General features: G+C 35.9%; 1 protein-coding gene across 2 annotated transcripts in view; it reads left to right on the plus strand.

The window, feature by feature from the left end:
• The window catches only part of ARHGAP15 (Rho GTPase activating protein 15), a 607,848-nt gene that overhangs the window by 194,291 nt on the left and 388,464 nt on the right, over positions 1-25,093 (plus strand). The gene's annotated exons all lie outside the window — the stretch shown is intronic.

The following is a 25,093-nucleotide window of genomic DNA, read 5'->3' on the forward strand; positions in this document are numbered from 1 at the left end:
TAATTACAAAATTTTCACCAAAGTTGTGGAACCATTCTATGAGTTGTGAGAGGACATATTTTAAAGTAAACTGCTTGGTGATTAAGAACAATTTTTCAGGAGGCTGGCCCCATGGTGTAGTGATTAAGTTCACACACTCTACTTTGGCTTCCTGGGGTTCACCAGTTTGGATCCTCGGGTGCAGACCTACACACCACTTATCAAGCCATGCTGTGGTAGGCGTCCCACATATAAAATAGAGGAAGATGGGCACAGATGTTAGCTCAGGGCCAGTCTTCCTCAGCAAAAAGAGGAGGATTGGTAGTGGATGTTAGCTCAGGGCTAATCTTCCTCAAAAAAAAAAAAAAAAAAAAAATACTTTCAGGGGAAAAAATTGACAAACTTAAAAGTTTTGTATCTATTTGTTGAAAATAAGAGAAAAGTTTAAGTAAAAATTAGCCTACAAGATCTGTAAAGTATAAGTAATATACTATAATGTTAATATTTCAATAACATGCCTAAAAGACTTTTACAGATATATCTCTCTACTATACTACCATTTTCCCATCAAATTTCAATATATAAAATAAATCTGCCTGATAGAAATAAAATTCTCAAGTAGCACTGTATGAGACAAATAGATGACATATTCAGAGTCATATGTGTGTTAAATTTATAAGTATTTCATAAGTAGCCAAGTGTGTTTCCTGAGTCCCTGTCACTTTATAGTTGAATAAAGTCTCTTTTTCAGGTCCTTGGGTACATTGCATAAGGGCAAAGAAACCTAGTGAATCATGCCTTTGGCGTTTTCAAGTAACATATGCACAATATTGCTACACTGTTTATGCAATTTCAACATATTACCCAAATAGAATTATGATTTTTTTCTAATTCAATTTGTCCTCAAGTTTCATTTCTCCATCAGTGATATATTGGAAAACTCCTCTAGGCAATAAATATACACAGGATGAGTTGTAATTTTCCATTTCTAAAGTAATATTTTTGGTAACTGTCAATGTCCCCAGATCAATTTGGAGGTCCATAGGGAAAGTATTTATTTGCGCATTAAATATAAGTAGCCTGCATTGCATACATACTGTTTTTAGTCTTCCTTATGAGGATGTTCAAGTAACTATTGCTAAAACGATGTCACTTTCTCTCTAAAGAATCTCATTTCTTTGGTGGGAGTTGTCAGTTGATGTCCTCATTCTGCCCTTAATTAGATATGGATCTTTGAGTTGATCATATATTCATTTACTTCACCTCCACAAGGAGAGAAATTATACCTGCAGGAGAGGTTGGCAGGAGGATCAGATGTGTATGGAGTTGCCTGCTTTTTAGGTGGTTGTAGGACATAACAACTAAATATATATTTTTCCCCCAGGGAACTACATTTTAGCATTATATTTTTCATTATGTTCTATTTTTATGACCATTGTTCACGGATTGCCTTTAAGATCTCTTGGTGAAATCGTCTCCCCCCCCCCCCCCCACTTCCTCTTTTGTAAAAACAATACCTTCTTTAGGCCATTTGGGTACTATGGACCCATTTATCTCTATGCTGGTATTTAACTGTACCTATCTGTTTGTCTGTCTATCTCCTCTACTAGACTCTTCTACTCAACTCCTCAGAGCAGGAGCGGTGTCTTGTGCGTTATTTGTTTTGTCAAAATCCAGCAGAGTACGTAATGCATAGTAATCACTCAATAATATGGTTTTGATTTTTTATTTAATAAAGGAATATTTGAGTGAAGGAGTTAATGGTGAAATTCTTAGCAGTCAGATCTAAGCAAGGATTATACAGACATGTCTCCCCTTAGTCATCAAGCTAAACTTCCCGAGAGGAATGTTGTTGATACTAAAACAACAACAAATACCCTTAAGGAGTACATGAGAGCAGAGTTTGAAATGTGTAGCCACTTTACAAAGGCTAAGAGTCTTTCGGAATAAAAAGGGAGATGACTGGATATTTTGACAGTAGCGAGAGAGTTAATATCATTTCTTAAATCTGACCTCATGTTTAAATTGTGATTCTAATGTTAATCATTATAAGACATAAGCTTCACACCTCATAAATTCAGTCAGCCTGTTTCCAGTATCCGGAGCCGTGTTAAATAAAGAACAGTTTCACAAAGCATACATTTCTACAGAGTCCTTTCTGCACTTTTTTCAAATTATGTTGTCGTACATGCTACCTTTCATGAGCTATCTGCCACAAAGCCCTAAAAATAAAAATGCAATAAATGGCCTATCTCTCTTTCAGTCTATCTAGTGCATAAATAAAATGGTACCCCCCCCCCAACACTATTTATACCATGCTTAGATCTCAATATCCATTCAAACAAAGAAAAGGATGTTCTAGGAACTGGATATACAAATACATTATTTCGTCTCTTTGAAATGAAGAAAGGGACAGGGCACTAATAATAATGTGACATTGCTGCCTACTTACTAAGAGCAGCTTGGAATAAATAAAAAAGTCTTCCTTTGGTTGTCTTGATAGTGAGATATATCCAGCTTTCATAATGCTGGAGGTACAAATGTCCTCATATTTAAAAAATGTTTGATAAGATCCTTGTCGGACATATATTTCAGTTGAGGTATTTTATGCTTTGTATTGTATCTAACAGGCCTATTCACAAATGAAGAGTATATGAGGGAAAAGATGAGCATCACTTCATAACAAGACATGGAGATAAACTATCCGAAATTATGAAAGCTTCCAAATGCATATGGCCTTTTTATTCATGGCTTTTTCTATTCAAATATCAAAGTGTTCAAGTGGCTTTGATGACATACTTATGAATTCATGAAAGTGTTTTTCATAATGTGCTCACCTTTGGTGCTGAGAGGTTATACAGATTGATTTTATTTGCTTGGCTAGAAAAGAAGAGCTGAGAGAGGGTTACAGATACATACCACTTAAAAACAATTTCTTACATTGTCCTCAGCTACTTTTCACAAACTTGCTGGAACTCTCTCCCCAAACTTCAGGCAATGATAAGAATAAATGTCAAATATTATTAGTTCTGGAGTATAACTACTAATTTTGGTTTCTACTGCACAGTACATATAAAAACCTTGGAACATTTCCAGTTATCTTCACTATCATTTAGTCCTTAAAACCCAGAATAGACATTTAAAATGAAAAAAGAAAAAACATACACCATTATATTGAGTCAGCAGATGCAAGTTAGCATTATCAGAAGATGAATACTTGTAACCTTCACTGGCAACCTGATCAGATATATTCTGTATAATTAAATAAGGGAGGAGTTTCAAAAATAAAATTACAACATCTTGGGCAATCCTTTGTGAATAATGGAGTAAGTAGAAGAGAGGAGAGAAAAAAAGTCCAGATGTGATTAGCAGTTGCTCTTCATGAGAAATTTTCTCCACCTTTAATTTGACTTTTCTGAAAAGCTTTAATGACTACTTTCCTCGGTGATGCTGTTTGTTGTTTTAAATATCATCGTGGACTCTGCGGTGTGATTACCATGTGAAGACGACACATTGGCGAACTTTATGAAATGCCACGTGACTCTTGGCATACCATGTCTATGTCAGCTCCTCCAAGCCTGTCTTGTCCCTGTTGCAGGGCTCTTTTGCATAAATGTTAAGGTTCTCACAATTCCAAAAAGAAACTGGAATTTTCAGAGATTTGCTTTAGAAAGAAAAAGACTTCGAAGGAAGCAAGAAATATTAGTACATGGAGCAAAGTGAAAGACAGGGTAGTTTAACTTGTTGGTTTGTTTGCTGAAACTCAAAAGTAAATATACTAGAGCTGAAAGTGCTCCATTTTTATCCGCCTGCTGCCGTAATGGCTGTGTTACTTCAGGGCTTCCACTTCAATAATTGATCAGGGTTTGTACAGCACCGGCTAAGAGCAAAAATAAGAGCGTTGCTCTGAACAGACTGCTGCAATGTTATAGCATTAGGTACAGAAACAAGATTCGGGAATATAGATATAGAAGAAACAGGAAAAAGATGGATACATTGGGTGGTAAATACTGCTTCGGGCTAGAAAGTAATGAGAATTTTTCCGTAGAGAGTTTTGACCTGCTATTCAAAAATTGTTTCTTGTCTTAATAAATCCTAAAAGTGTAATTTACTTGCAAAAGGCAAAGAACAAAGGCACCAAAATTCTTTTGATAACAACACTTGTTAAGGTTGATAAGTTGGCTTTCAAATGTGTGAAGAAAAATGTGTGACAGTTTGTTTTAAGGTGACAACCTAAGTGTTCAGATACTTCCATCTTTTGCTACTTATCAAGCAGTCACCCAGTTGTAGCTTCCAATTGCACGGTTGCAGTATAGACCATACCAAAGGAGTATGAGCTGAATTCATCTAGAAAATGTCCTTACACTTATTGGTAAATTGACAGCCACAGATTTCTGTAATTTTTCTTAAGCTGGTAAAAATAAGACTTTCCTTTTTTTGTTTGGTACTAATTTGTTTTGCATTACAAATAAGAAAGAACAATCCTTTCAGAAAATAACTTTTTCTCAACATAGAGTTTTGCAAAGATGATAGTTATCATATATTTTCCTTTTCTGGAGTGAATGTCACATGACTCACAGAGGTGGCAATTGTTAGAGGCCAACTGACACATACATATATGTGTCTGTTCAACCAAAATTTGCATTTTTCTTATAAGCTATTTATTAATAGTTTAGCCTTCTTTTTTTTTTGTCTTTCTTTCTTTTTTTTTTTTGAGGAAGATTGGCCTTGACCTAACTTCTGCTGCCAATCCTCCTCTTTTTGCTAAGGAAGACTGGCCCTGAGCTAACCTCCATGCCCATCTTCCTCTACTTTATATGTGGGATGCCTGCCACAGCATGGCTTGACAGGTGGTGAGAAGGTCCACACTAGCATCCAAAAGGGCCAACCCTGGGCCACTGAAGTGGAACGTGTGAACTTAACCTCTGTGCTACCGGGCCGGCCCCTGTTTAGCCTTCTTGATTGTGTGTGTGTGTGAGTGTGTGTGTGTGCATGCACAAAAATAAACTTTAAGACTGAAAAGCATTAAGTGGTCAGTCCTAAATTTAAATTACGATTCATGCCATTAAAAGAACTACTGTAAACTGCTTCTGTGTTGTGGCCATAGTGATAAGATGTAAAGCAAGATTATCAAACTTTAATAATAGTGTGGCAAAGCAACTCCAATGTTAGAAATAACCAATGTGATTTATTCCATTATTAAACATACTACAAAGGAGTTATTTATTTATTTTATGACTAATTATCATGGAGAAGAAAAAATTAAGCACTTATATATTTCATACCAAAGAATCAGCAAAAAAGCATCTAAAATAATTTGTGCTCAATTATGTAGACCTTTCGGGGTAAAAATGATATTCCAAATAATTGCTTCAGATCTCTACTTTGCATGTGGTCATACCACTGCAATAAAAAGGCAAGCATTGGGTGGAGAATTTGATGATCAAGGTTAGCTTTTTCCACAATGAGTTCTTATAATGTTCATAGAGCTCCATGATCACGTGAGTTTGGGAACGTTGAGCTAAACAAAGATAAATAGATTTCTTTACTGAAGCATTTCTCAGGGACTTTAAGATGGTAGTGTACACTACAAACCTCCATGAGAAGCCGGGAATGCAGTGTTCCCAAACATAGCTCATCATGAACATTTTTGTTCAGAATCTCAAGGGACTAGTGAGTCTTGGAACACACTTGGAGATAGTGATCTTGACCTATATCAACACCAACCCCGTGCAGTGAGAAAATCACTTGCCTTGTCCTTCAACTTTCCAAATTTAAAAAAGCCCATAGAATCCACAGTATATTTCACAAGAATTGAAAATCCACTTGAAATTTGTTGTTATAATAAAATACTATTTAAAATAAAAACGACAAAACTGTTAGATGCTGACTTAGAGCGGTTGACTAAACTCTCTAACCAGCTAAAGGGTGTGTAGTCTCTCTACAGACATGATGTTATTTGGAATTCAGCAAATTTCTATATGGCACACACCTTGGGAAATCTCACAATGAGTTGAAACCATAAATATTAAATGTTTAAATGCCAAGAAACTGTTCAAAGTGCTTTGAACTTTTCTTCTACTCACTCAGTATACCTTTATTACGCCAAGCAATAACCTAGGAAGTAGGGACACAGAACGAAAAATGCAGAATCTGTATTTAAGGAGATACCCAGACAGGGAAGACAGAGAAAAAAGTAAACATTCAGTGTGTTAAGGCCGATGGTGAGGTGGAAACCATAGAGTCCTATGGGTGCATGTGGTAAAGCTTTGGAGAAATTTTCCAGGCTGGGAAAAACAAATGGTAACATTTGAACTGGTTCATGAATGAATTGAAGGAGTTGTTCAAGCAAAGAAAGTACATTCCAAGAAGACGAGATGGCAACTATACAGGCACAGGCAAGAGGAAAATCATGATGTGTTTCCTGATTCAAATATAAAGCTCAAGGGAAGAGGAGGGAAGCTGGAATAGTAAGTGAAAATAATGATAAAGTTTTTAAATGTTATTACATGAACTTGGATGTTTTTCTCTGGGCGTGGAGGAACCATTGAAAGATCTACATATATGATGGGAGAGAGAGATAATAGAGAGTCAGAAATAGACCACAATACCTGTGTTTTCTGTTGTGTGTGAATGTATAAGAGCATGAGTGTAGAACAGGAATGAAGTTTGGGGGTTGAACAGTTACTTCAGCTAAGATAGTTTACTCAGGGCAGCGTGCCCTTGCTATGACATTTTAAAAAAAATTATTATATGATTGTATTCTACATCACTGATTGTCAAATTATTTTTATCCTCTGAATCCCTTGCTCATGGATTCTGCAGTAAAGAAAACTCATGGAAAAACACCAAGACAGGGTGGCTCTGATTGGTGGGATAAGGGGATGAAAGGCCCCAGGGAAAAACCCAAGTGGACTCCTGAGATTTAGAAACAAACCATGGAATACAGTGAGGCAAAGTTTGAAAATCACTCTTCTAAATATTGAAAAACCTCTTATGTAGCCAAACATGCTAACTGGCTTATTTTGTATTTAATAAAGGCTTTTTGGTTTCTTTTTACAATTCTTTTAAAATTTTGGTTTTCTTTCTTCATTCCACAATATTTAATAAGAACATACTACTTCTTGGGCCATGCGCTAGACACTGGGAAAGCAGTGGAGGACATTGAAGACATCCCTGTGACCAAGGAGCTTGCAGGTCAGAAGGGAGACAAATAAATCATCCCCTAAGTAGGAATGAAGCTGTCCCTCTGCCAAGTGTTCTGGGAGAGACCTCCGGGACACCGTGCTCTATGCAAGCGGCTGATCTTGTGAGGGATGCCAGAGGACACTCCCTGAGGAAGTTTCCGTCCATGTGAGATGGGCAGAAGGTGGAGCTAGGTGGGGAAGGAGTGGCTGGAAGTGAACTCCAGGCCAGGCAAAGAGTGGGCGCAGAAGTGCTATGACAACAGGGAACATGACACATTTGAGAAGTTGTCTACAGACTGGTCTAGCTGTGGGGTGAGGTGGGGAGGGGAGGGAGTTAGGATAGGAAGCTGGGGAGGTGAGAGAAGGAGATCAGACTTCACAGAGTTTTGCGGCCTGAGTTAAAGATTTAATGTTTATCTGAAGAGCAATGAGAAGCCATTAAACGATTCATGGCAATGTAGCAAGACATTGTTTTTTGAGGCTACACGTGACGTCGTTTCTACAGACTCTATGTGGAGAATACATCAAATTTTGCATTACATTGAGGATTCAGGGTTTTTTTCCTACCCGTAATTCTGACTGCCAATGATCTAAGCTTCAGGGATTTTTAGGAATTTAACCTAATGTAAGTAACCCCTTCTGGAGTTCTCCTGTAGATTTTCATACTTCCAGGATCACAGGATTTATTTTCAAAATAACTGCAGGTCCACTAAATTCAGCAATGACTGGCCAAATGTCAAACATTTAAAAAAAAGAATGGAAGGTGTGTTGCTTATATAACAACAAATTTCTACCAAAACACTGGAAGGTAGAATGCCATTGACCTATGATAATTAACTTGAAGAGAAAAACACAGCATTAAATTAATTGCTCAGCTGGAAATTATTTAGTAATTCTCTGACTTTTAAATCCCAGGGGTTTTCTTCTTGATATAATATTGTTAGACATCTTAAAGTCATCTTAAAATGTAAATTTTAGAAGGCATTACTTTTCTTCACTTCTACTTTTCAAGTATTCCTTTTTGTGTCTGACAAGAATAATAAACATTTCTTGAGTGCTCAATATATGGCAAGCACTAAATCTGAGCATTTTACGTGATCTGTATCACTTTACCCTCACAATTACTTCCATGAAGTAGGGGTATTTTCACCCTTATTTACAGACAGGAAACAGGCTTTAGAAGAGATAATTTATCCACTGTCCTCGCCAGTAAGTGGCTGAGTGGAGCTTTGAACCCTGGAAACCCAACAGAGAGACCGTTGGTTAATTATGATAGTGTCCTGCCTTGAAAATCAATACAGATAAACATAGAGTTGTATATTTCATGGTACTCAATAAGCTTCTAACATGCGGAGAGAACAAGAAAAGGACTAGTACTGTCAGCTCATAGTTAATGTGGATGGAATCCGATAGCCCTTTGTATTAGGAAGATTATTGACAAGAAGAAAAACAATAGATCTCAGGGATTAGCAATTGTTAATGCAAGCCTATTTGACATTGAAATACGATGAGTGAAAGGCTCCACAATCTCTCCAACCAGGAGAATCCAGACCCTATATTTGGTTACTTGATCAGAAGTAGGAGGTGAAAAGAAGTCTTGGTAGAATTAATTTATGAATGGTCCTCGACCTACATTGGTTCAATCTATGATTTTTTGACTTTACTATGGTGCAAAAGTGATACGCATTCAGTAGAAACCATACTTCGAATTTTGAACTTCGATCTTTTCCCGGGCTAACAATATGCAGTAGGATCCTCTCTCATGGTGCCGGGCAGCAGCAGCGACCACAGCTCCCAGTCAGCGATGCCATCACGAGGGTAAACAACCGATACACTTAGAACCATTCTGTACCTGGAAAACTATTCTGCTTTTCACTTTCAGGACAGTATTCTATAAACTACATGAGCTATGCAACAATTTGTTATGAAATAGGCTTTGTGTGAGATGATTTTGCCCAACTGTAGGCAAATGTAAGTGTTCTGAGCATGTTTAAGGTAGGCTAGGCTAAGCTATGATGTTTGGTAAGTTAGGTGTATTAAATGCATTTTCAATTTATGATGAGTTTATTGGGAAGTAACCCCATGGTAAGCCAAGGAAGATCTGTATTAACAAATTGTTAACTAATAGAGTAGAGAGAGCTTTGGAGTCAAGATTTTATATGTTCCGTTTAAATGCCTTCTTGCCAATCCAGTTGGCCCCTCTGAGGCAAGTAAACCAAATGGAAACCTCACTTTAGGTCATGACTTTTGATTCAGGTTTCTATCAAGGAAAAGAAAGTACACAAACCTGTGCACGAACGCCCCAAGTTAGGCTGCTGGTTCAAATTCTCCTTCTGTTACTCACTTGCTGAGTGACCCTTTCTACAGTTATTCAACTTTTTGGAATTTCAATTTGTTCATCTATGAAATGAGAATAACAGTACTTCCCTCACTGCATTGTTGATAAAAACTCTGGGTTCACAGGACTTCAAGGTCCACGTTGTTTCTGTATTTCATGCTAGATTATAGAAAACAAGAACAGAGACCATAACAAGCAATGAATATGAGGTAACGTGCTCTCTGTTAAGAATAGCTATCCATTTTTTCATAAATATTGATTGAATGCCCATTATATGTCAGACTAGATTCTACTGGATATGCTTCTTAAATGTCATGCTAATTTACAATATTTAAATGAAGGGTAGGGAAGGGGTCATTGTTATTGTTGTTGTTGAGCAGGAGTGTAATGTGAGGTAGTGAAAAAGATCACTGAACTAGGCTTAGTGACCTCAGGTGCAGGCCCAGCCCTCCCAGGTGGGTCCCCTAAGCAAGTCTCTGTTCCTGGGCCCTTTATCTCCATAGGGAGGAACTAGATGACACACCAGATCAGATATTAGTTACGAATTTATGATCAAATTCACAAAATTTTAATAGCCAGATACAAGAACTAAGCAAAGGGATGTAATGGGATAGCAAAAATGAATTACAGAGAGTGGGTGATGCTGCTTGTCGGTACCATCAAGCAAACCTATAAAGTGTCAGAGGTGCTCTGGCTGTGAAGATAGACTGGATTATATTCCAGAGAATCTTGAATGCCTGGAAAGAAGTCTGGAGTTATTCCATCGGGCAACAGGGCCACCCAAGAAAGGCAGTTCTGAAATATTTCTCTCACGTCATCAAATGTGAAACCCAGGCCTATAGCTTTTCCATTCAAATGATCCTCGATTGTGTCTTGCTTCTTTTTGGTGTCTATGGTGTTATCTACTGAGGATCTGTTGCTCAAATTCTCAAGTTACACCTTTATGTGTGTCCACATAAAATATTGTAATATACTTTAAAATGTAGCCAGCAATTGTATTCAGCATCATCATTGTAATTTGCATTCGGATTATTTAAGCAATCTTACTATGTATGTGAAACTCTCATATAGAGTATTTTGGGTCTTCTCATGCGCTACTTTCGTATGGTCCATAAATCAGCTGCAATCTTCTTTCAGTTGAATCATTTTTTCTTTCTTGATTTTTAAATGTCTGAGTCACATAACCCAAAGTTAGTATTCTTTCCTTCTCTTTGAAAACTACAATCAATATGTTTAAAACACACTGCTCTTAAATACGGAAACAGTACATATATAAAAGGCAAAAAATATGAGTATTCTGTTTCTTGCATCCAAAGAAGGAAGATCGTTTTTTTGTTGGGGCAGACAACTGCCAGGCTAGGCTTTCAACACTTTTATCTTGCTGATTGGAGTAAGGTTAAGCTGCAGAAGCAAAGAGAACCAAGCCAGATGGGAAACCACTCAGGATGAGTGACCAAGGATAGACCAGGCAAGGCAATAGGAGAGAGGTTAAAAGAAACATATGCAAAGTGCTAAGTTCTGAGTGAGAGTTTTGAGGGATTTGGAGGGAGAGAGTAGAGTGATTTTGAGCTGTATTCACTGTGTGAGGATTGGAATAGAGGCAGGAAGAGGTTTTTAAGCTTTTTGTGTCTTCCAAATGTAAATTCTGTTTGTCATCTATTGAAGATTACAATGTTTTCCCCTGAAGTTTTACTGGTGGACTTTTTCTATTTTTTTTAATTTTAAAAGAAATCAGTACTTTTTATGGGGGCAGCAGTATGCCGAAATGGAGCAGCATGCATCAGTTTTGCTCACATTGCTTATAAAGCACATCTCCGGTGACCTCTAAGTTGGAGAACTCATGGTGGCATTAAGAGCAGAGGTTGCTGGGATGTGCACTCTCATTATTCTGAAGGAAGAAATGTGGGTGGGAAAGATTGCTACTCTGTTCAGACCATAAGAGTGTAGTTCTAGTGGTCAGTAGGAGAGCATAATGAAGAAGAAAATTATTGAAAAAACATTTTTCTTTTCCTGTTTTTCTGAAATTTGACTTGGCAATGCTAAGGAAAAGTTAAAAGAAAAACTATAAATAGAAAAAAATGTAGAAACTGATCTAGTAAGAAATCAGAATACTGAAATTTTCAAACTATATCAATTTTCTAATGTAAGATGGGGAGCTTTTTATTTTTACACTTTGGGAGAAGTCTGTTCTTTCATTGGACTTAATTTTGTGCCCTGATAATTTGTTTTCCATAAAATGTAGGGAGATCCTCTCTTCTTTGTGAATACTTGGGAGTCCTGCTTTTGTGGTTCTGTCATTTTATCCTTTAACTATTGCATTTATTTACCTCTCTATCTTGGAGTTCACTGAGAAGAGGACCTACGTCATATTTTTCTTTCATCTTTATTATCTTAGAAAAACCTCTGCGCAGTAACTACTCATTAAATCTCTGAAGAATTACTCTTTAAGACATTATTGCATTTGGGTTGAGATCTCTTATATTGTTCCCTACTGTCATGAAAATAGAAGAAAATATTTCATCTACATGACAATTTTACAGATATAACCAACAGACTCTTCAGAAGTCTCTGGCAAAGGCAGCCAATACGTGAGGCTCTCTCTAGGATAAATAATTCCCTTAAACACACTGACTAACGTATTTTCTGGAAATTATTTTGAAATAATATATAATCAATTGGTTCAGCTTCACGCTCAGATCCCTCATGTCCTCCTCTTTTCCTTCTTACTTGTGGCTGTGCTTAGTCTGAAGCAACAACTGCATTGGAAAGAAATGGAAGAAGGAATCTCTCTATATCAAATTCTTTCTCACTAAAACCATTCTATTTTTCCCTTTCATGCAAGCTTCTAAAATTTCTTGCTTATATTCTGCATTAATGCTAAATAACAATGCATTGAATGTCTCTCCATGATTTCCAACCCAAAGTATATTAATTATTGTTTTTCCCTTCCGATTATGTAGTACATTCAGTGAATCCAAATTTCCTTGACCAAAGTAGCAAGAAGTACTAAAATTACCCAAAATTTAGAATTTAACAATATTTTGGTTATCCTTAACTCTTGTCAATTCTACTCTTTAAGTGCCTTAAAATGTAAATTGTTTCCAATGTGGTGACGTGAAAAACTACATTGTTTTAACCTTTAAAAAATAGTTTTAATCATTAAAATAAATATAAATCCTATTTCATACTTAGCCTATACAAAATCCTTCATAATGCACGTGTTATGGCAGGATTGGAGACAGCTCTGAATTTATGTTTCCAAACGCCACAAAACTCATTGTGAGCTATATGTTCATTTAAGAGTAGAATTTTACCCATTGTACATAAAGACATCATAGACAATTGTGATGATTTGGAAATTTGTGAAAATTGCAAGCTATATCCCAAGTATCAACAGACACTTTCTGGCTTTTCATGGAAATCATGGGTATTGCTAGTGTTTTGTGGGGAAAAAAAAGTGCTCAAAAGGGAAGTTGGCATGTCTAGAAATGCAGGACAGGATGGTCTTTGGAAGGAAATAATACCCATTTAGCATTATAATATTTCATAAGAAAAAGAGGTAGCTGGAAGTGGAAAGATGATTTACTTTTCATACTATTAATAAAGCCTTAATAAAGGGATTTTTAATGTGAATATGACATGATCATTCTCCCCTGTATGGCCATAGAGTAATTTGCCTTCTTAGAGGGTATCCTTCCAGACACGGGCTGACTCGTCAGTGTTGTTGTATAAGTAATTGCATTTTAAAGGCTGTAAACCTCACAGGGTCTATGTCTAGCACTAAAGTGCCAAGAGGCAGAAATAAATCACTGCATTGTCAGGCCATGACTCCAACAACTTTTAAGTTTGCATGGGTTCATTTCTTCTAAGTTCCAGACTCCATCTGTTCACTTATTGCTGTGCTAGAAACGATGCTGTGTTCTGGATGAGGCAAAAAAATGGCAAAGCCTCTGAAGAGCAAGCTTGAAGACTATTAGGGAAGATGCACTGTGAACTTATGATTACTAGATATTTTACTCAAAATCTCTCCTTGGTGAGCCCTTCCCTGGCCACAATATCTACGATATTAATTGACCCCTCAAATTCCACACATCTTCCTTGCTTTAATGTTTCTTCTTAGAACTTAAAACTACCTAACCAAAAAAAGTTATTATGTCATATAATATGTCACATAAATATCTATATTATATAAATCATGTGTTTATTTATTTTCTGTGTTTGCAACTTGAAGACAATCACCATGAGATTAGAAAATTTTATCTATTTTATTCAGTGATATCTCCCCAGTACCTGGCATACAATGGAAGCTTGATAAGTAGTTGCTGAGTGAATGAAGACAGTATGATTGGTAGTATGATAGACTTTTACAGTGATGTAGAAGCACAAATGGGAAGCCAGCATCGGTCAAACTTTATATAGAGAAAAATGAAATTTGGTCTGTGTTTTGATGTTCGACTACAAGTTCACCTTGTAGACAAGGAAGTGTGGAGAGAGGCTTTCAGGAAGCGAGAACACCACCTTCGGAGCACGGAAATGTGTGTTGACAAAGAGCTGTCAATTCTGATAGAGAATAAAGTCAACAGGCATTGAGGGCAGTTTAGTAGGGACAAGAGTGGTCAGAAAGGGTCTGAGAAGATGGTTGGTGAAAGAGGATTGGGAGACAGGGAGAGGTTGGACTGTTAAGAACATTTTACACCATGGTTAGGAGTTTGAATTTCATTCTTAAGACAATGAACAGTCTTGAAAGGATTTTCTGCAGGAAAAGATGGGATTTGACCTTGAAAGAGTGGTCTGTTGGCAGCCTGGTGGATGGATAGGTACTCAATATTTGTTGAGTTAATGAATGATTTCTCAACGTTACTTTAGACCTTACAATTTGGTGATTCTTCAAGCTTTACAATAAATATTGACAGACTGAGAAAATAAATAACTCTGAATGATAGAGCAGTTCCAGTGAAGAGGACAAGATTGCACCCAACTTTTCAGAACGTTAAAAATGGGGAAGTTTCCCTTAGCCTCTCCCTGGTTCTGTAACTATTCCTTTCATTACACTAATCTTGGTTACTCCTATTAATGATCTCTTTTCTCTGAAAATCTTTAACTGTCTTAAACAGAAGCTTTTTACTTTAAAAACAAAAACAACTTTTTGACTTTTTGCTGTCTGCCAAAATTGATTTGCTACAAATCAAGTTTAGCTGTGTACTTCTTATTCATTATGGAAAGTAGTTAATGCAAATTTAAATATCAACGCTCCCCTTCATAGATAAAAACAAACTTACATAAAAAAACAGATTGCCAAGCAGGCTTTGAGGAGTCTCTGATGTACACACATTCGAAAGGATTACTCATTCCAAATTCCTTTCAATAACACACCTCTTATTCTCTCACCTACTCCAGTACTATGGGAATTGGATCTCAAAGGAAAAATCATTTTCTCAGATGGTTGTTTGAAAGCAGTTAGCATCTTTAACCACGAGTACAAGCGTGGTATAGATAATTCGGTTATCTATAGTGTGGTATAGATAATATGGTTAGTACGCTTATCAAGAACGGAAATGATAGGTGGTCTCACAACTGCTATTTGTATCTAAATGTCAAAATTTTTTCGGTTCTATGGATTGGCTTAATTTAAAAAATTCTTTTAAGCTAAGCCTTCAGTTTTGAAATTATTTATTCAAGGAGAAGTTTAGGTAGCAATATAGTAGACTAAGTATTAAGGAAGTGCTAAGCCAATTTTCCTTAATTGAAATCACTTTCTGGCTGATTATACAAACCAACATTAGCACCATGTGAAAGTTTTCATTTGTCAATAACGAAATGCTAACATAAAGTGTTTACAAACTTATAATAGGCCAGTAAATTCTGACCATCCCACAGAAAAGTTGAGAGTGTCAGGCAGACCATGGCTTGTAAGGAACACTGTATACATGATATATATTCATCTTACACATTTTTTCCTGAGTGTCTTGTGGCTGTCAGGCAGATAGGAATGAAGATCAACAAGACTCCTTCCGTAACAGAGCCCTCAATTCAGTGAAAAGAAGAGAGAGATAACAAATAAACAAGTAAAGCACAGAAATATCAACTAGTCATAAGGGCTTTGATGAAAATAAAACTAATAAACCTACAAGGCTATTAAATGGTCCAGAAAGCCTTGCTGAGAAGACAAGACTTTAAGGTGCTTCCTGATTTTCTCAGAAGGCCTCTCTCACTTCAACAACGTGTCAATTAACAACACAACAACAACATCATAACAGCAGCTCAGTGTTTTGGGTTGATCATTTACCAATTTTCTCACTTTATACTGTTAGCATTTGAAAGTTACCTGGCTTTATTAGCAAGTACATTTATTTTCAATCTGATTTCCTATTAATGAGATTTAAAGCTACCTCAAAAAATGGAAATTATGCTTTCAATAGTTAAAATTATCTTACGGGTTTGGAGCATGTGAAATCAGAGAAGAGCTACAATTAGCCTAACCCAGTATCAGTTCAAGCTTTCCCACATGGTTTTACTAATACCCTTCAAATTCTGACTTCTGCCATTCCAGCCATATGTCTCTTTAAGCAGATACACTCTATAGTGCCAAAGTGTGTCAAGGACATCGCTAGTTTACCAAAATCATTTTTATGTGCAACTTTTTGCAATATTCCAAAGTACTCTTCCACCTGAACCCCACCCCAACCCCTAAAATATAATTTTAATAACACACATTAAAATGTCATGCTGATAATAAACCCAGAGATATATTACAGGGAATCTGTCTGCATTTTTTTTTAACGCCTTTTGGCACTAACATAATGGCGTAAGCACATGGACTCACACACATTGCCTAAATTCTTTTATTTTTTTGCAGGTTTTGCGTACAAAGTAGTGCAAAAATTCATAATGATATTATTCAGAGCATAAATGTCAATTCAAGAAAGAGCTAGGAGGGTAGAATATAAATTTGTGTTTGAAAGATATACTAAGAGAGTCGAACTGTACATACATGTGATGCGGCTTTTTAGTGTCTGATCGCAGTTTTATCATGATATTATCCTGTGTTGCTGCTGGGGAAAGCAACAAACAGTGGCTTCTGCCATCTCAGTGAACAGAGATCTCTGGAAATTGCACCTGTTCATTATGTGAGAAAGCCTTCTGTGGGCAGAGAGGAGGAATTCAGTTTTATTCTCAAACTGTTGCCTAATTCTTATAACTCGTGCATATTTTTTTGAGTCATGATTGTACAATCTGCTACCCATTTTGGGATAAAAACATTATTGAAATTGTGCATACTAACTTTAACCAAGCTGCATTTTTTGTGAATCGGGTTGTAAAGTCGACTGCCACAATTACAGCCATGTCCTGTAAAAATTAGCATACACACACACACACACACACACACATACTCTCTCACAAACACACCAGGGAGGACACCATTTAACACTTGGAAGCGCATTACTCTTCTAAAATAAAGAGTTAAATTTTTTTCCCTACTGCTCTTCCCATCTTTGAAACACCATGAGTCACGGTGCTTCCCATTTAACAAACACCACGGATTCGTTATTGTCTGTGAGGCTTCCATGTACTGCAGTAAATTTGAACTGGATATGTTACGTCCCAATTGACAGTGGTGATTAAGCCAAAAATAAGTGCATTCTCCTTTAAATGTTAGCTGCAGCATCAAGTTGCATTCCCTATGTTGTGCTATCCTGAAACAAGTCAGTCTGCACAGACCAAAATGTTGACGGATATACAGCAGATCAAAAAGAAGAGAGTCATTTTGAAGTGCTTGCTATCTGTCTGAGACGATAGGCTTCTGAATTTGTACCTCTTTGCAAAAGAGACTTACATTATTTTGTCAGTTTGTTTCAATTTGAGAGGTGTTAAAAATTGGTATTCGTTTTTTTGATATAACCCTTAAATTCTACAATTTAAGAAAACCGACTGAAAGAGATAAATTAAATGGGTAGAAATATTTTCAAATCAAAGACCAACTGACATATATAAAAATGATGTATGTTTCTTACATGGTCCACAGGGAGAATTCTGCAGGCTTGCTATGATCTCTACAATTTGCTTCAGGGCAAACTAGATTCTGGGATATTCTATTATCCCTTTGGTCTGTTTATCATGGAAACTGATGCACAAATCCAGAGTTCTTTTAAGTCTCTTTCTTTATATATGGTTGGAACTGGTAAGAATTCACTTATCTCATGTCCTCACCTCCGGTAAAGTGCTACAGAAGAGTTCAGTGACCAGTAATCAATTATTATTGAGAAGCAATCAATTGCTAATTTCCATAATTATGCACATCTAAACACTATGAACAAGAAAGAGAAACAAAGCTGCACTCCAAGCATTGCCTTGTTAGCAGTATTTTGTTAACACAGGCTCTAAAAAAAGCTGCCGCAGCTGGTACCACAAATGTGTTTCCAGTATTCAGGCCATCAACGTGATTCGTCGCTAAATGTATAGAATCAGCTTCTTGCTAAAAACTACAATTACAGGTGATATACAGATTGAAATCACAGGGCTGGTTTGTCGAAGAAAATTGTCCTAATGATGGGTTTTCGGATGGGGAATGCAGCTCTTTTCTTTCTCTGTGATGGGTTGTGAAGGCAGCTGCACCTGCCTCTATGCTGTATTCTGCCGCACTTAATGATATCTGATGATATCATTAGGCAAAGTGTTCATAAACAGATGTTGAGCCTGTGCCTAAATGCTGTCAGATGAGCGGTTGCTGGCCTGAAACAGTATTATTTATATAGAACATTTACGTTTGTTATGTTAATAACCCCGCTATTAGCTCTCTGGATGTTACGTTAGGAATGTAAATGTAGTTAATATGAATAACAACCTCTTTACTCTTTGTGCTGCAGTTGAGTATAACTTTTAGGCTTTGGGAGAGAAACAAAGATACCCCCACCAAGTCCTTTTGACTTCCTTTTTTTGTTGTTTGTTTTGGCATCATTTGAAATTTTGATCAGAAGATAAATGGTAAGAATCCGTAGGACAGATGTTAAATATTAAGATTTGGTTTTCCTATCAGTTAATAATGTCAGAAATTCTGATATCTATGAGTTTTCTTGTGTGAGCCCAATCCGTGACCCTAATACTTTAGAGCAGTGATCATGGACACCAAATTAACAAGCATACATTTCAACAGGAAAGTCCTAACCAAACTGTTGGATATAGACCCATTTTGTTCCAGCTTTTTCTGACACTACTACATTTCTTTCCCATATAACATTTTGGGACACCAAAGTCATATGTCACAGTCATTTTTTTCATATTCCTGTTGGTGATTGAGGTGTTACCTTGATGTCATGGTTGCAGTGTCTAAAAATGTCACATGACAATTACTGTCTCTGTGTGTGTGTTTAAGCCAAAGTTGAATTTTATACCTCATAGTTAATTCATGCAGAGTAAGTTATGTAAATTCTGACAGTCATCAAATGTGCACTATTTCTCTGAAATATTGTCTGCTGTGATACCCACATTATATTTTCGAAAGTGTCTTTGTCATGTTTTATGACACTTTAACACTTTCAGGAATTTTCAATACTGAAAGATTGTATTCGCCTATTTTCAAGATCAGAAAAACCTTTATTTCGAATTTTTACTGGAGAAAAAAACAAACAGTGTTAAACCGGTGCTTCCTTCTAATCATAATTAGAGGTTAGAGTGATTTTTGAAGTGTCATTTTCATCTCAATTAATGCTTATGAAATCATTCATATTTCTAAAACTGGTAAAGACATCCATGTCTGTTTGTTTCAGAGTCTGTAGGTGTGAACAAGTTACTAGAGGGATGTGTTTACAAATGTAACTTCTTCCAATACATCTTACACCTAAGGATCATCTGAATTATCTGTGATTTTTAATAATCATAATGAAATCTCAATGATGGCAGTTTTTGCTATGCTTCTACCACTTGTGATTTCAATTCTGACCTTCTGGAAAATGCTAGAAACTCCAGATTTTTTTTATATGGAGATTTACTATCATCTTCCAAATAAGGAAAGGGGAAAGTAAATTAAATCAGAGGATATTCTCTTCTACATAAATTGCTTCCTGACTGTGATGTTTACACGGATATTTACAAAAATCTATAACTTCCCCTTAAGTTGGAACACTTAGAATATAACTTCTCTTAAAATGTGACTTCAGGTAGTAAAACTATAAAGAACTTTGCCTGTAAGAGAATTCGGGTACTGGAAAGAAAGGTACTCAACATATTCTGAACAACACATGCAAATATAAAATGTTGAAGGATTCTGAGGATCTTTGAGTTGTTTAGACCTTCCAAGCTGTCCAGTATGTCTTTTTTGGGGGAAGTCGAAAGCAGGGAGTGAGAACTTCAACCACTATGACATCGTACTTTGATTTGCTTGACACTATTTGAAGTGGTTCAGAAGAAACGTGAGGATTACCTTTTTATTTGTTCATCTAGTCAACACTTAGGAAAGCTAGCCAATAAAAAGGTTCATTCTGAATTCTTCAGAAATTTAGATCGATTTGAGTGAAAGGATAAAAGGAAGTGCTGAAAGCATCAACTATTGTTGAAACAAGATCAATTCATCAAAGTCTATTTAAGAGGCATGGAAGTCCACCAGTATCTTCAAGAAGTCTTCATTTCCTCTCTTCTCTTCAGTAGGGGTAATTCTGACCAGTTCCCTAGAATGAATGCATGTTCATGGCATATATTAATTTCCCTTCATTCTTAAAGATGGTAAATGATGCAGTCACCTTGCTTGTAATTTTCCATAACATTTCCATTTCTTATGTTTAATTGGGTGATGGTCACTTTGAATATGAAAATATCTCTGCTGGGGCCAATTGGTCCATTCTACCTATTTTTTTTAATGTTTCTATTTACCTAAAGAATTAGGCTTTTATGCAAATCTCTAGATGCATAATAAATATCATTTGTATTGGTATGATGACATGATTACCATATGTGCAGGGATTGTTGCTTTTCCTTTGTTGCACAATAAAACCCAGAGTTCAAGTGTAAGGCACTGAATAAATCTGGAATCAAGAAGTGAGTACTACCCTTGTCTTAGCAAATTACTGCGTATGTTTAAGCAAATGCATTACCTTTCTAGGTCTCAATATCTCTAATTTAATATATTTATGCCATCTTATTCTCTTGTTTCTTGGAAGGAGATCTATTGCAGATGATAAAATATTAAGATCTGTAGAAGAATAGTATATGAGTTAAATTGCAACAGTGGCAGTTAGTATTATTATATTAAAATGTAACAGGCCTTTTTGAGCAAATACACTAAACACTTATTATAGAATATCCTCTTGTGATGATACCCATAATGATCTTGTCATTGGTTTTGTTGTTTTTTGGTTATTATTTGCTTAATGTTTGCTTGTGCCCCAAAATGGAGAGGAGGTATACAAAAATATGTTTTACCAACACAACTAATGCAGATTTGTTTATTGTAGGAATATCTTCCCCTAAGTAAAACCCACTTAAAATGAATCTGTCTGTTCATGTTTATAATTAGCTTAATTTTCAGCATGTTTTTATAAAACATAGCTTTGACTCACTGTATGGCATTTTGTGTCTCCTGTATGTATTCTCACTGGAACAACCAGGGACTTTTATCACTTGCCAGAGTTTCAACATGTGTAATGGTTAGAGCATTTCATGTAGAACTTCACACTTTAATGAATACAAGAAAAATGTTTACCTTTTAAAAGTAAAGCTGGTAGCTTCAAAAATAAGCCATAACTTGTTTTATATCAAAGACAAGTTAGAATCACTTAGGAGATGCTAATTCATTCAATATTTTATTTTATCATTTGTTTTTCTGATATGAAATTATTTATTTTGTTATTAGATGGGCCTCAAGGAGCAAATAGGAAATATAAAACATTTAATCAACTGTCACTGCTCTCTTTATGTATCTAACTGAGCTTTATTAAAATATCCATTATGTGACAGTTACGTCTAAAGCCTGTTTGAAAGTATGTGGCTTATATTGTGCCCAGAAGGTCATCAAAGTCTCTGTGAGTCGAAATTTGGAGACATCATGTCACCATGCCATAGTCATTATGGTTAGTAGTTTAAGAATGGACAAAGTATGTAGAGGCTGCTTTTGCCAGTAAAAAATGTAAAAAGTGTGTGTATTAATATGAATTCCTACTTTTTATTTAGCATGAGTAAGGGCTGTTGGTCTGTTCCTACGGTTTTGTGCTGGTGCTTAAGTCTAAAACGGCCATAAGCAATCAACTAATAAGAAAAGAATTTTAAAGGATCATTGTGATACACGTTTCTGACAAGGCACATCCTTCTATCAGGTGCTTTAATATCATCCGAGAATTGTCCAGCAGATAACTGGTACCTCAAATCTGATTTTCACCTAGAATTGGGGAGAAAAAGAGGGGGAAAAAGGAAGAAGGAGAAAGCAAGACTACTCAATTTCTGGATATAAAACTATTAACCAAATTCTGCCTTTCATTAAGCAAAATGCTTAAACGGACAAAATATGTTTGCCATGATGAACAGAACTTGCCCCAGGTGGTCAGTCACCAGTTACTTGGGTTCATTTCTTCTAAAGGAATGGCTTTTTAACCTGGGGGGACATGAGATGACTGTGATAGTGGCCCGAATTTGGGCACTTGTAATTACTTTAGCTTGCGATTAAGCAGCAGACTTGTGGTGGGAGGATTAATGTCAGAAGATTCCCCATTTTTCAATCTTGTGTCTACATCAATAAGATTGAACTAATTGCTAATTGGCATTTAGAAAATGAACTGCTCTGGTACCCTGGAGCTTTGCTGTAATATGGCATGGAATTGGGAATATGATATTTCTATCTTAGATAACAGAGAATGGTATTTATTCTGGATGTAATATAGAGTCTTATTATAATAGTTTTATCTAGAATGTAGCCAGACATACGAACCATCAGAGGAGTGTTTATAGGACCAGTTCATTATTTATAGCATACATTATTCACAAGATGTAGATTTCTTAAAATTCATTACTTTAGACAAAATTGTTAGAAACTGACATCATTCATCAAGAATTAAGACAAAGCTTCACCCTGAATAGCCCTGGTTGTGCCCGCCTTCCAACCATCATTACAACTCTTTGTGTTTTTGATTCCTACTGTATTACAGAATTTTAAATGCTTTTTTTCCCCATTACCTAGAATATCTTAATATGTTAGTGATTTTCAGGTTGTTGTGGTATATTTTTTAAAAGAAATTTATAGTTTGTGAAACATTTATAGAAAGAGCTTTTTTATGTACTACCAACATCTAAATAAATAAATAAATATCCCCAAGAAGTTACTACTAGGAAATTATATTGTTAAGATTCATTTAATAGACTTGCCTTTTTCTACCTTCTAGAGTCATTGGAATAAAACAATCTTTAAAATGTTGTTCTCTTCAATGCACCCATGTATTGGATGGTTAATTCCAATCATCCATGATTAGCCTTATTTTTTTATAAAGTGGTATTTTCTAAAATGTGGTTCATGGTCCCCGTGATGCTCTATGGAAAAATTCTTCATGGCCAAATAAGTTTGAGAAAATTCGTGTGCACTATTACCCTCATAGAAAGTCACAATGAAAATTAACATTAAAAAAGAATGTAAGAAGTTCTGCATAAAAATATTTCTTTGCCCAACTCAGTGTTTAAAAGTTTATATAATTATGGAGTCCCTTTTTCTCTTTGGATTATATACTGCTGTTCAACCCAATTCTCTTTGAAAAACATTGTTTCAAGAATTGTTTTTCATGAAAGGGATAGGCAGATTACTTACACATAAATAATCTGAGTCATCTTGAAAATTCTAATTTCTTCCGCATTCTCTGAATCTGCTAATTGAATATCTAAAATATGTCACCCAGTTGGATATAAATCTTTCTTAAAGAGTGGACAAACAATCTTTGAAAGTTCCATTACATCATTGTTAACAATAAAGCCATTATGTTCCAATTTTACTTTAATAAGTACTCTGAACCTTCAAATTTAGAATTTCTCATAACATTGAACCAGAACAAATCTTTATAAAATAATTTAAAGAAATATTTTTTTTCAAAAAAGGAATAGCTATGTTAATGCATTTTAAAAAATTAGAAGACATATAAGCAAGAAATGATTGACATGAAGGTAAGGCCTTTGAGAGAAACTTGAGATATGGAGCATTTCACTGATTTTTCAGCAAACTGGGAAAGAGCAAGAGTGTATCAATACATCATTAGTTAATAGGTATACATCCTACTGGTCTTCACACACTATATTAAGGCTAAATTTAGGGTGTAGAGGTGGTTTTGCATTTCTAAAGATCTTTCAACTTTTTGAGAATCTCAAACCTGTTACTTATTCGGTTATATAAATGAAGAACCTGAGCAGGAATTATGTGACATGGGAGAGCTAACCAGAAATACTGCCTATGAGTCTTCAGCTTGAAACCGATGATCAAAAGCTACTTTCCATTCCAGAGAGCTAAACTTATGAAACGAATGCAGCCTGATTTTATTGTTTCTTTGTGTTTGTCAACTGATTGGAAAACTAAGGAAAAATAGCTACAACTTAGAAACTGTTTTAGAATACACTGAACTTATTCTGAGGTGTCTTAGTAATTGATTCTCATTGCTAAATATTTCCTTGGAGTGTCAGTAACCATTTTTCAGTTCAAGAGTGTCAATAACCAAATCATCGTTGAAATCTGGTACCCCAAATTTGTAGTGATGGAGCAAGCATTCAAGGCTCTAAAATGATGCTCTCCATGGTGTGATTTTGTCTGCTTTGTCATTATTTTTCTTAAAGTAAGAACCTTTCATTTGCACTGGCTTCAGTAAAACATAAATGGCCCTCTGCACTACTTCCTGATAAATGAATTCCTAACAGGAATGACAGTTACCCTATATTCATAGATTGAAACAAGCAGTTCTTATCTCCCAGTGCCTTCATATTTCCATAGAAAACTGGTGAGCTCTGAGGTTCAATATAGGGGGCAGAGTTTTGAAACTGCAGCTCCTCCTTCCCAAGAACTGTGCTTACCTCGGTCAGAGTGAAAATGTAGAAATCCGTGACACAATGATAGCTGCACTATTTGTGCAAACAAGTGTCTCATTGAAAGCAAAGAAACACATTGCTTGAAAATATCCCTTAGAACCTTAAAATAAAAGTATGGCTGCCTAAGAACACACTCATACATATAGTAGTATTTCAGCACTGCTGGCTTAGCTAGCAAACAAAATATGGTTCAAATGGCTTCACAATCCTAGAAACGGAAGGCACCCGTTTAATGAGGTCTCCTCTGCTTGAAATTAAAGTAGAAGGAGTTTTACCGAGAAGAGTATTCAATAACAAAATATTAAATGATAAACACAGATTGCTTAAAATCAGACGGGCCATTTTAAGAAAAGCATTTTAGCTCATCATGATATGTAGCACCTTATTTAAATTAGGAGGTGTTAATTCGTAGCTTGAATAATATATTAATATAATATGTAAAGTGAATGGCATTGTTAATCACAGTCGCGCCTGGAACGACTTTGCTTCTGTGCACTGAATGTTAATTTTGCAAAACATTAATTTCAAAGATTTTGCAGCAGTGCTTTTGTAA

This window comes from Equus przewalskii, chromosome 17 (genome assembly GCF_037783145.1).
Source record: "Equus przewalskii isolate Varuska chromosome 17, EquPr2, whole genome shotgun sequence".
NCBI lineage: Eukaryota > Metazoa > Chordata > Mammalia > Perissodactyla > Equidae > Equus > Equus przewalskii.